A 12,885-nucleotide genomic window follows, 5' to 3' on the forward strand; every position below is an offset into this window, starting at 1 on the left:
CCAGTAAAATAACCAATGCCATCCAGCACTGGTTCCACAACCATTTCAAAATCCTCTTTCTCACTCTACTGTTCCTGTGGCCCTGGCTGTGGGTTTGTTTACATCTATCTGACAAACCATTCATCAACCAATCAGTGATCAGTAAATTCACCAGACTACTGTATCTACACCCCGATCAGCCCCTCCTCCAGTCAATACATCCATCTACCAGCCAACAAATCAACCAACCTATCAACTCATCAATCAGTTAATATCAGTGAATAGTATACATCAGGAGAATGACACCTCAGTGAATCTCTGTTCATCTTATGAAGTGGTCACTGTTTTAATCGAATGAAAACATCTCCACCGTGCTTATCAGTCGTACACCACCCTAACACACACAACCCATCGACCCCCACTCACGACTAATGACTCTTGACTTACAGCCAAAACGATGTGGTCATCGCATTCCCATCCTCTCAGTCCGTAGAATTTACAGTGTGACTTACCCAGAGCGGTCAATAACCTGTGTCAATCAGGACGTGCCTCCAGCTGACAGGAAGTAGTACAGCAGGGCTGCCAATCACACTGCAGGCCCCGTTCCAGAACAGCCTCGTTACACCTCACAAACACACATCTATCTACTGGATGTATTTAAACTTCAGGAAGCACACAGAGTACTGTAGTTTTACTGACACACCCACAAACGTACAGTTATAAAAATAACTACTGTTCCCTGAAGGAGGGAACGAGGTATAACACACTATGGGTAGTCAACGGCCATTCATATACACGTGAAGAACATGCCCAAATGGGCCAATGAATGCAGAGCCTGCCCTCAGACGTCCCGCCTTACTGGTTATAATACCGGGGCTCGCATTCATTTCCTCAGAAGATACCAAACTAGGAGGTCCGCGGCAACCCAAGCACACACACATCCACCGGCTCCAAAATGGGCTTATAGAAGCCACATCTTTCACTAATGCTTCCCTGAACTGTCAGAGCCACATATAGGGAACCTGCTGCAACATGGTTAAACACACTGACACACAGCCGCTGCAGCCCGAGTCCGTAGTCCCCACGGTTCCAAGAACAATTACTCACCTTGTGAGCCTGAAACTTCAGAACTCGAAAAAAGAACCCGCGAGTCCAAAACAACAGAACACCTGGCGCGACTTGGTAAAGCACAAGCATGCGCTGCGTAGCATCAACCAGAGGCTACGAACCACAGCAGCCAGAGATTCAAACTCACAGGGAACCTGCAGGACCTGTAAAGGGTGTACTCACAGGGAACCTGTAGTAACCTGTAAAGGGTGTCCTCACAGGGAACCTGTAGTAACCTGTAAAGGGTGTCCTCACAGGGAACCTGTAGTAACCTGTAAAGGGTGTACTCACAGGGAACCTGTAGTAACCTGTAAAGGGTGTCCTCACAGGGAACCTGTAGTAACCTGTAAAGGGTGTCCTCACAGGGAACCTGTAGTAACCTGTAAAGGGTGTCCTCACAGGGAACCTGCAGTAACCTGTAAAGGGTGTCCTCACAGGGAACCTGTAGTAACCTGTAAAGGGTGTCCTCACAGGGAACCTGCAGTAACCTGTAAAGGGTGTCCTCACAGGGAACCTGCAGTAACCTGTAAAGGATGTCCTCACAGGGAACCTGTAGTAACCTGTAAAGGGTGTCCTCACAGGGAACCTGTAGTAACCTGTAAAGGGTGTACTCACAGGGAACCTGCAGTAACCTGTAAAGGGTGTACTCACAGGGAACCTGTAGTAACCTGTAAAGGGTGTACTCACAGGGAACCTGCAGTAACCTGTAAAGGGTGTACTCACGGGGAACCTGCAGTAACCTGTAAAGGGTGTCCTCACAGGGAACCTGTAGTAACCTGTAAAGGGTGTAGACAACCTGTAAAGGGTGTACTCACGGGGAACCTGCAGTAACCTGTAAAGGGTGTCCTCACAGGGAACCTGCAGTAACCTGTAAAGGGTGTCCTCACAGGGAACCTGTAGTAACCTGTAAAGGGTGTACTCACAGGGAACCTGTAGTAACCTGTAAAGGGTGTACTCACGGGGAACCTGCAGTAACCTGTAAAGGGTGTACTCACAGGGAACCTGCAGTAACCTGTAAAGGGTGTCCTCACAGGGAACCTGTAGTAACCTGTAAAGGGTGTACTCACAGGGAACCTGCAGTAACCTGTAAAGGGTGTACTCACAGGGAACCTGCAGTAACCTGTAAAGGGTGTACTCACGGGGAACCTGCAGTAACCTGTAAAGGGTGTACTCACAGGGAACCTGCAGTAACCTGTAAAGGGTGTCCTCACAGGGAACCTGTAGTAACCTGTAAAGGGTGTCCTCACAGGGAACCTGCAGTAACCTGTAAAGGATCTCCTCACAGGGAACCTGTAGTAACCTGTAAAGGGTGTCCTCACAGGGAACCTGTAGTAACCTGTAAACAGTGTACTCGCATGCTGACATGGCAGCCCAAGGCTCAATCCCACAGGGAACCATGGTAACCCTGATAAATGTGCACTCTGCACGCTGCCGACCATCAAGGCAGCCCATGGCTCAATCTCACAGGGGAACTGTTGTAACTCAACACGCTGCCTAACATCGACCATGACGTCCCAAGTTCATAGATCCTACCGGTTACAAAAAGGCTCACACAGAGACCCAAGGAGTCTGAAACTGCAAGTCCAAGTCCAAGGAACCACAAGTCCAAAACAACAGGGCATCTGCTGTGACTTGATCATGAATATTTGTGCATCACCTCATCGAAAGAAACTACGACAGCCCAAAGCTCAATAAATACGCCAAACCCGGATAAATGAGTAACCTGCACACTGCCAGAAATCCACTCATGGACCCAGCCATAGGAACACTATGAGCCGCACTGTGATTTCAGCCTTTCAGGGGTCAAACCCACAGATTTCACATCAAACTCTCCTGGGTGCCAAGTGCAATAGATCCCGACGACCCTAAACTCACCGCAGGTCCCTGCCTAACAGGCGGCTAATCTTTATGACAGCAGTATACCACTCTGCATCCCACCACTGGTTTGCCTCTGAGGCTAGGCAGGGTTGGTCCTGGTCGGTCCCTGGATGGGAGACCAGATGCTGCTGGAAGTGGTGTTGGAGGGCCAGTAGGAGGCACTCTTTCCTATGGTCGAAAAAAAAATATGTCAATGCCCACATGGCAGTTATTGGGGACTTTGCCCTGTGTAGGGTGCTGTCTTTCGGATGGGATATTAAACGGGTGTCCTGACTCTGTGGTCACTAAAGATCCCATGGCACTTATTGTAAGCGTAGGGGTGTTAACCCCGGTGTCCTGGCTAAATTCCCAATCTGACCATCATGGCCACCTAATGATCCCCAGTTTACAATTGGTTCATTCATCCTCCTCTCCCCTGTAACTATTCCACAGGTTGTTGGTGAGAATGTGATCTCCATCAATTTTACCTGGTCAAATAAATAACCATCTCTGGGAACCAGGGTAGTCTGGGCCAATAGGGAACTCCCAGAATCAACAGCCGACCCTCTCCAAGGGGGCCTGGATCAGAAAGACAGTCAAGTGATGTTTCATGGTAGACATCCCAGGTAGGCTACCTGCATTGTAGAGGAGTTCCAAGATGCTGCTCAGCGTGATATCCATAGCAGAGACATGAAGCTGCCGGCGCTATCTCTTCCATCTCTTTCTTTCAAGAAAATTCCCAGAACCAGTCAGAGACATCCTTTCCAGAATGCGGTTCCCGAACACCTTCAGGGAAGCAGAGAACCCAGATAGAAAGCCATTGCCCCTCTCTCCCAAATGTTTTTTTTATTCCATTTTGTTTAAGAGAGGGCCTTCAGTAACCCCAAGCCTCCTAAGAAGTCAACATACAAGAGAGTCTGACCTCAGGCCGGTGATACCGGCCACACCAACTGGTCTGAGCCAAGGCAGTCTGAGAGTGTTTCCACCCCCAGGCAAACATGACAGCATTTGTGAGTATCTTCAATTTTGAATGTGAAACAACATGCCCAAGGTCAGGGGTTCCCAAATTGGTTCACTCAGGCCCCACTTCCAGCATTGAACTCCCGTGCCCCCCCCCCCCCCCCCCCCCCCCCCCCCTGCCAACTGGGGGGGTGCGCCCCACAGTTTGGGAACCACTGCCCTTCGGCACGATCGGAGGTTCCAATCCATCTGGTCAGTCTTTTTGAACAGACTCTTACCACCACCATCTTACTCAAGGAAGGAAGCTCTGGCTACACAAGAAGAGTAGAGAGAAGATAGCAACATAAAAACTGACTGCAAGACTCAAAACTTACAACATCTAGTCCTCTCTCCCCACTAACAGACACCTTAGTCGTAGCCGAATCTCGTAGCCGTCATGTGTTTGAAAAGTATTTTCCTTCAGCTGAAGAACGGTACTGAATTGAGGAAATGGATGCGAGCCCCACTATTATAACCAGGAAGGCGGGGCTCCCGAGGGCGGGCTCTGCATTCATTAGCCCGCTGGGCGTTTTTTTCCTTCCAGTTTCTTCAGGTGAATATGATTGGTCGTTGACTCCCTATAGTATGTTATACCGTGTGACTGACTGAAAGGAACACACTTTCAAAAGCTTTAGTTAGACAGTTTTACAGACACAAACAATCACACACATGCATCCCAATCTCCAGCACAATAAAACTGTCCTCTATCACGCCACGTCAATGGGTGAAAAGTGGTGGGTCTGGCCCAGAATTTAGACGGACTCATAAAAACCAGGAGTGTGTGTGTGTGTGTGTGTGTGTGTGTGTGTGTGTGTGTGTGTGTGTGTGTGTGTGTGTGTGTGTGTGTGTGTGTGTGTGTGGTGTGTGTGGTGTGCATGGCGTGTGTGTGTGTGTGTGTGTGTGTGTGTGTGTGTGTGCACACGCATCAGTACATAATACCAGTGATTAATACACAGCCAGTTAAAGAGGCCTAATGATAACAGTAGCAGTGTGGCCAGGAGGTACTTTAAATGATTGGCTGCCTGGTCTAGATCTAATCTGCACTATCATCACTTAGGAACCCAGTAACCGGGGTGAACAGACAACCAACGCACCAGTCAGCATTTTCACCTCCTTTCTCTCTTTCTTCCTGTCTTTGTTGATTCACTCCCTCCATCATCCTGCCTCATCTTTCTCTCTCTCTCTCTCTCTCTCTCTCTCTCTCTCTCTCTCTCACTTTCTCTCTCTCTCTCTCTCTCTCTCTCTCACTCTCTCCCTCTCTCTCTCTCTCTCTCTCTCTCTCTCTCTCTCTCACTTTCTCTCTCCCTCTCTCACTCTCTCTCTCTCTCTCTCACTCTCTCCCTCTCTCTCTCTCTCTCTCTCTCTCTCTCTCTCTCACTCTCTCCCTCTCTCTCTCACTTTCTCTCTCCCTCTCTCACTCTCTCGCTTTCTCTTAAATCGAATGCTAATTTTAATCATCACATGCGTCAAATACAACCTTACCGTGAAATGCTTACTTACTTGCCCTTAACCAACAATGCAATTTTAAGTTAAGTTAACTAAGAAAATATTTACTAAATAAACTAAAGTTAAAAAAATGTAAGAGAATGAAATAACAATAACGAGGCTATTTACAGTGGGTACTGGTACCGAGTCAATGTGCAAGAGTACAGGTTAGTCGGGGTAAATGAGGTAATATGTACATGTAGATATGGGTAAAGTGACTAGGCATAGGTAATAATCTGCAAAAAAAGGGGATCAATGTAAACAGTCCAGGTGGCCATTTGATTACCTGTTCAGCAGTCTCATGGCTTGGGGGTAGGAGCTGTTAAGGAGCCTATTGGTCCTAGACTTGGTGCTCCGGTACCGCTTGCCGTGCGTAGCAGAGAGAACAGTCTATGACTTGGGTGACTGGAGTCTCTGACAATTTTTAGGGCCTTTCTCTGACCCTGGATGGCAGGAAGCTTGGCACCAGTGATGTACTGGGTCATACACTACCCTCTATAGCGCCTTACGGTCAGATGTCGAGCAGTTGCCATACCAGGCAGTGATGCAACCGGTCAGGATGCGCTCGATGGTGCAATTGTAGAACTTTTTGAGGATCTGAGGACCCATGACAAATCTTTTCAGTGTCCTGATGGGGTATAGGCATTGTCGTTCCATATTCACGACTGTCTTGGTGTGTTTGGACCGTGATAGTTTGTTGGTGATGTGGACACCAAGGAACTTGAAGCTCTCAACCTGCTCCACTGTAGCCCCGTCGATGAGAATGGGGGTGTGCTCGGTCCTCTTTTTCCTATAGTTCACAATCATCTCCTTTGTCTTGATCACATTGAGGGAGAGGTTGTTGTCTCTGACCTCCTCCCTGTAAGCTGTCTTATCTTTGTCGGTGATCAGGCCTAGCAACTTAATGATGGTGTTGGAGTCGTGCTTGGCCACGCAGTCGTAAGTGAACAGGGACTACAGGAGGGGACACCCCTGAGGTGCCCCTGTGTTGAGGATCAGCGTAGCAGATGTGTTATTGCCTACCACCTGGGGGCGGCCCGTCAGGAAGTCCAGGATCCAGTTGCAGAGGGAGGTGTTTACTCCTTAGGGTCCTTAGCTTAGTGATGAGCTTTGAGGGCACTATGGTGCTGAACACTGAGCTGTAGTCAACAAACAGCATTCTCACATAAGTGCTCCTTTTGTCCAGGTGGGAAAATCCTTTGAGGAGTGCAATAGAGATTGTGGCATCTGTGGATCTGTTGGGGCAGTTGCGACTTGGAGTGGGTCTAAAGTTTCTGGCATGATGGTGTTGATGTGAGTCATGACCAGCCTTTCAAAGCACTTCATGGCTACAGATGTGATTGCTAAGGGTCAGTAGTAAATTAGGCAGGTTACCTTGGCGTTCTTGAGCACAGGGGCTATGGTGGTCTGCTTGAAACATTTAGGTATTCCAGACTCGGTCAGGGACAGATTGAAAATGTCAGTGAAGACACTTGCCAGTTGGTCAGAACATGCTCTGAGTACACGTTCTGGTAATCTGACTGGCCCTGCAGCATTGTGAATGTTGACCTGTTGAAAGTCTTACTCACATTGGCAATGGAGAGTGTGATCACAAAGTCATTCGGAACAGCTGGTTCTCTCATGCATGCTTCAGTGTTGCTAGCCTCGAAGAGCATAGAAGGAATTTAGCTCATCTGTAAGGCTCATGTCACTGGGCAGCTCGCGGCTGGCCTTCCCTTTATAGTCCGTAATAGTTTGCAAGCCCTGCCACATCCGACGAGCATCAAAGCTGGTGTAGTAGGATTCGATCTTAGTCCTGTATTACGCTTTGCCTGTTTGTGTCACGCCCTGACCATAGTTTACTTTGTATTTTCTATGTTTTGATTGGTCAGGGTGTGATCTGAGTGGGCATTCTATGTTTCATGTCTTGTTTGTCTATTTCTATGTTCAGCCTGATATGGTTCTCAGTCAGAGGCAGGTGTTCGTCATTGTCTCTGATTGAGAACCATATTTAGGTAGCCTGGGTTTCACTGTGTGTTTGTGGGTGATTGTTCCTGTCTATGTGTTTTCACCAGATAGGCTGTTTAGGTTTTCGTTACGTTTATTGTTTTTGTAGTGTTTGTGTTTAGTGTGTTTTTTCATTAAACATGAATCACAATCGACACGCTGCATTTTGGTCCGACTCTCCTTCTCATACAGAAAACCGTTACAGAATCACCCACCACCAACGGACCAAGCAGCGTGTCAACAGGCAGGAGCAGCGCGAGGAGACGCGCAATAAGGACTTCTGGACATGGGAGGAAATCCTCGACGGGAGAGGACCCTGGGCTAAACCAGGGGAGTGTAGCCGCCCAAAGGTGCAGCAGGAGAAGAAGCAGCAGGAGCAGCTGCAGTGGGAGAGGCTGCACCACCTGGAGAAATGGACATGGGAGGAAGAACTGGACGGTAAAGGACCCTGGGCTCAGCCTGGAGAATATCGCCGCCCCAAGGAGGAACTGGAGGCGGCGAAAGCTGAGAGGCGCAGATATGAGGAGGCAGCACGACGTAGCGGATGGAAGCCTGAGAGGCAGCCCCAAAAATTTCTTGGGGGGGGGCTAACAGGGAGTATGGCTACGCCAGGTAGGAGACCTGGGCAGACTCCCTGTGCTTACCGGGGGGCTAGAGAGACCGGACAGGCACCGTGTTATGCAGTGGTGCGCACGGTGTCTCCAGTGCGGGTGCATAGCCCGGTGCGGTATATTCCAGCTCCGCGTGTCTGCCGGGCTAGATTGAGCGTCGAGCCTAATGCCATGAAGCCGGCTCTACGCAGCTGGTCCCCAGTGCGTCTCCTTGGGCCGGTTTACATGGCACCAGCCTTGCGCTCGGTTTCTCCGGTTCGCCTGCATAGTCCAGTGCGGGCTATTCCACCTCGCCGCACTGGCAGGGCGACCGTGAGCATTCAACCAGGTAAGGTTGGGCAGGCTCGGTGCTCAAGAGCTCCAGTGCGCCTGCACGGTCCGGTTTTTCCAGTACCACCTCCACACCCCAGCCCTCCGGTAGCAGCTCCCCGCACCAGGCTTCCTGTGCGTGTCCTCGGCCCAGTACCACCAGTGCCAGCACCACGCATCAGGCCTACAGTGCGCCTCGCCTGTCCAGCGCTGCCAGAGCCTCCCTTCTCTTCAGCGCTGTCGGAGTCTCCCGCCTGTTTAGCGCTGTTAGAGCCTGCCTTCTCTACAGCGCTGCCGGAGTCTCCCGCCTGTTCAGAACTGCCAGTTAGCATAGAGCTGCCAGTTAGCATAGAGCTGCCAGTTAGCATAGAGCTGCCAGTTAGCATAGAGCTGCCAGTTAGCATAGAGCTGCCAGTTAGCATAGAGCTGCCAGTTAGCTTAGAGCTGCCAGTTAGCAAGGAGCTGCCAGTCTGCAAGGAGCTGCCAGTCTGCATAGAGCTGCCAGTCTGCATGGAGCTGCCAGTCTGCAAGGAGCCGCCAGAGCTGCCAGTCTGCAGGATGCCGCCAAAGCTGCCAGTCTGCAAGGAGCCGCCAGAGCTGCCAGTCTGCAAGGAGCCGCCAGAGCTGCCAGTTAGCAAGGAGCCGCCAGAGCTGCCAGTTAGCATGGAGCAGCCAGGGCCGCCAGTCAGCATGGAGCAGCCAGGGCTGCCAGTCAGCATGGAGCAGCCAGGGCCGCCAGTCAGCATGGAGCAGCCAGGGCCGCCAGTCAGCATGGAGCAGCCAGTCAGCATGGAGCAGCCAGTCAGCATGGAGCAGCCAGTCAGCATGGAGCAGCCAGAGCAGCCAGTCAGCATGGAGCAGCCAGAGCTGCCAGTCAGCATGGAGCTGCCAGTCAGCATGGAGCAGCCAGTCAGCATGGAGCAGCCAGAGTTGCCAGTCAGCATGGAGCAGCCAGTCAGCATGGAGCAGCCAGAGCTACCAGTCATCATGGAGCAGCCAGAGCAGTCTGCCAGCATGGAGCAGCCAGAGCAGTCTGCCAGCATGGAGCAGCCAGAGCTGTCAGTCAGCATGGAGCAGCCAGAGCAGCCAGTCTGTGTCGACCAGTCTCTTCCAGATCTGCCAGTCGTCCAGACTCTTCCAGATCTGCCAGTCGTCCAGATTCTCCCAGATCTGCCAGTCGTCCAGACTCTTCCAGATCTGCCAGTCGACCAGACTCTTCCAGATCTGCCAGTCGACCAGACTCTTCCAGATCTGCCAGTCGACCAGACTCTTCCAGATCTGCCAGTCGGCCAGATTCTCCCAGATCTGCCAGTCGTCCAGATTCTCCTGGATCCGCCAGTCAGCCAGGATCTTCCAGAACCACCAGCCAGCCAGGATCTGCCGGATCCAACCACCTGCCTGAGCTTCTTCTCAGTGCTGAGCTTCTTCTCAGTGCTGAGCTTCCTCTCAGGGCTGAGCTATCCATCTGTCCCGAGTTACCTCTGTCCCGAGCTGTCCCTCTGTCCCATGTTATCATTGTGGTGGGTAACCTATTTAGGGACGTTTAGGAGGGGGATTAAAACTGTCATTGAGTGGGGTCCACGTCCAGCGCCAGAGCCGCCACCGCGGACAGATGCCCACCCAGACCCTCCCCTATAGGTTCAGGTTTTGCGGCCGGAGTCCGCACCTTGGGGGGGGGGTACTGTCACGCCCTGACCATAGTTTACTTTGTATTTTCTATGTTTTGATTGGTCAGGGTGTGATCTGAGTGGGCATTCTATGTTTCATGTCTTGTTTGTCTATTTCTATGTTCAGCCTGATATGGTTCTCAGTCAGAGGCAGGTGTTCGTCATTGTCTCTGATTGAGAACCATATTTAGGTAGCCTGGGTTTCACTGTGTGTTTGTGGGTGATTGTTCCTGTCTATGTGTTTTCACCAGATAGGCTGTTTAGGTTTTCGTTACGTTTATTGTTTTTGTAGTGTTTGTGTTTAGTGTGTTTTTTCATTAAACATGAATCACAATCGACACGCTGCATTTTGGTCCGACTCTCCTTCTCATACAGAAAACCGTTACAGTTTGATGGTTCATCGGAGGGCATAACAGGATTTCCGTATGGATTAGTGTCCCCCTCCTTGAAAGTGGCAGCTTTACCCTTTAGCTCAGTGCAGATGTTGCCTGTAATCCATGGCTTCTGGTTGTGGTATGTACGTACGGTCACTGTGGGGATGACATCATCAATGCACTTATTGATGAAAACAGTGACTGTGGTCTATTACACTGAATCCCGGAACATATTCCAGTCTGTGCTACCAAAACAGTGCTGTAGCTTAGCATCTGCGTCATCTGACCACTTCCGTATTGAGCGAGTCACTGGTACTTCCTGCATTAGTTTTTGCTTGTAAACAGGAATCAGGAGGATAGAATTATGGTCAGATTTGCCAAATGGAGGACGAGGGAGAGCTTTGTATGCATCTCTGTGTGTGGAGTAATGGTGGTCTAGAGTTGTTTTCCTCTGGTTGCACATGTGACAAGCTGGTAGAAATGAAGTAAAACGGATTTGAGTTTTCCTGCATTAAAGTCGAGGTTCGCCGCTTCTGGGTGAGCATTTTCTTGTTTGCTTATGGCCTAACACAGCACATTGAGTGCGGTCTTTGTGCCAGCATCGGTATACTGTGGTAAATAGACAGCAACAAAAAATGAAAACTCTTCGTAAATAGTGTGGTCTACAGCAGTGGTTCCCAAACTTTTTACATTCAACCTCTAGCTGTACCCCCTCTAGCACCAGGATCAGCACACTCTCAAATGTTGTTTTATTACATTATTGTTGTAAGCCTGCCACACACGCACACACTATACGATACATTTATTAAACATAAGAATGAGTGTGCGCTTTTCACGATCTGGCTCGTGGGAAGTGACAAAGTGATATTATAGAACCAGGGCACAAATAATATAATAATAATCAATCTTGACAATCTGGACCCTCTATTTCTGAAACTATCCGCCACCATTGTCGCAACCCCTATTACCAGCCTGTTCAACCTCTCTTTCATATCGTCTGAGATCCCCAAGGATTGGAAAGCTGCCGCAGTCATCCCCCTCTTCAAAGGGGGAGACACCCTGGACCCAAACTGTTACAGACCTATATCCATCCTGCCCTGCCTCTCTAAGGTCTTCGAAAGCCAAGTCAACAAACAGGTCACTGACCATCTCGAATCCCACTGTACCTTCTCCGCTGTGCAATCTGGTTTCCGAGCCGGTCACGGGTGCACCTCAGCCACACTCAAGGTACTAAACGATATCATAACCGCCATCGATAAAAGACAGTACTGTGCAGCCGTCTTCATCGACCTTGCCAAGGCTTTCGACTCTGTCAATCACCATATTCTTATCGGCAGACTCAGTAGCCTCGGTTTTTCGAATGACTGCCTTGCCTGGTTCACCAATTACTTTGCAGACAGAGTTCAGTGTGTCAAATCGGAGGGCATGCTGTCCGGTCCTCTGGCAGTCTCTATGGGGGTGCCACAGGGTTCAATTCTCGGGCCGACTCTTTTCTCTGTATACATCAATGATGTTGCTCTTGCTGCGGGCGATTCCCTGATCCACCTCTACGCAGACGACACCATTCTATATACTTTCGGCCCGTCATTGGACACTGTGCTATCTAACCTCCAAACAAGCTTCAATGCCATACAACACTCCTTCTGTCGCCTCCGACTGCTCTTAAACGCTAGTAAAACCAAATGCATGCTTTTCAACCGATCGCTGCCTGCACCCGCATGCCCGCCTAGCATCACCACCCTGGATGGTTCCGACCTAGAATATGTGGACATCTATAAGTACCTAGGTATCTGGCTAGACTGCAAACTCTCCTTCCAGACTCATATCAAACATCTCCAATCGAAAATCAAATCAAGAGTCGGCTTTCTATTCCGCAACAAAGCCTCCTTCACTCACGCCGCCAAGCTTACCCTAGTAAAACTGACTATCCTACCGATCCTCGACTTCGGCGATGTCATCTACAAAATGGCTTCCAACACTCTACTCAGCAAACTGGATGCAGTCTATCACAGTGCCATCCGTTTTGTCACTAAAGCACCTTATACCACCCACCACTGCGACTTGTATGCTCTAGTCGGCTGGCCCTCGCTACATATTCGTCGCCAGACCCACTGGCTCCAGGTCATCTACAAGTCCATGCTAGGTAAAGCTTCGCCTTATCTCAGCTCACGATGGCAACACCCATCCGTAGCACGCGCTCCAGCAGGTGTATCTCACTGATCATCCCTAAAGCCAACACCTCATTTGGCCGCCTTTTGTTCCAGTACTCTGCTGCCTGTGACTGGAACGAATTGCAAAAATCGCTGAAGTTGGAGACTTTTATCTCCCTCACCAACTTCAAACATCAGCTATCTGAGCAGCTAACCGATCGCTGCAGCTGTACATAGTCTATTGGTAAATAGCCCACCCATTTTCACCTACCTCATCCCCATACTGTTTTTATTTATTTACTTTTCTGCTCTTTTGCACACCAATATCTCTACCTGTACATGACCATCTGATCATTTATCA

At 49.9% G+C, this 12,885-nt stretch overlaps 1 protein-coding gene across 2 annotated transcripts in view; it reads right to left on the bottom strand.

The window, feature by feature from the left end:
• LOC110490904 (chondrolectin) overlaps window positions 1-12,885 on the bottom strand; it is a 31,717-nt gene that overhangs the window by 13,049 nt on the left and 5,783 nt on the right. The gene's annotated exons all lie outside the window — the stretch shown is intronic.

This window comes from Oncorhynchus mykiss, chromosome 15, assembly GCF_013265735.2.
Source record: "Oncorhynchus mykiss isolate Arlee chromosome 15, USDA_OmykA_1.1, whole genome shotgun sequence".
In the NCBI taxonomy this organism is placed as follows: Eukaryota; Metazoa; Chordata; class Actinopteri; order Salmoniformes; family Salmonidae; genus Oncorhynchus; species Oncorhynchus mykiss.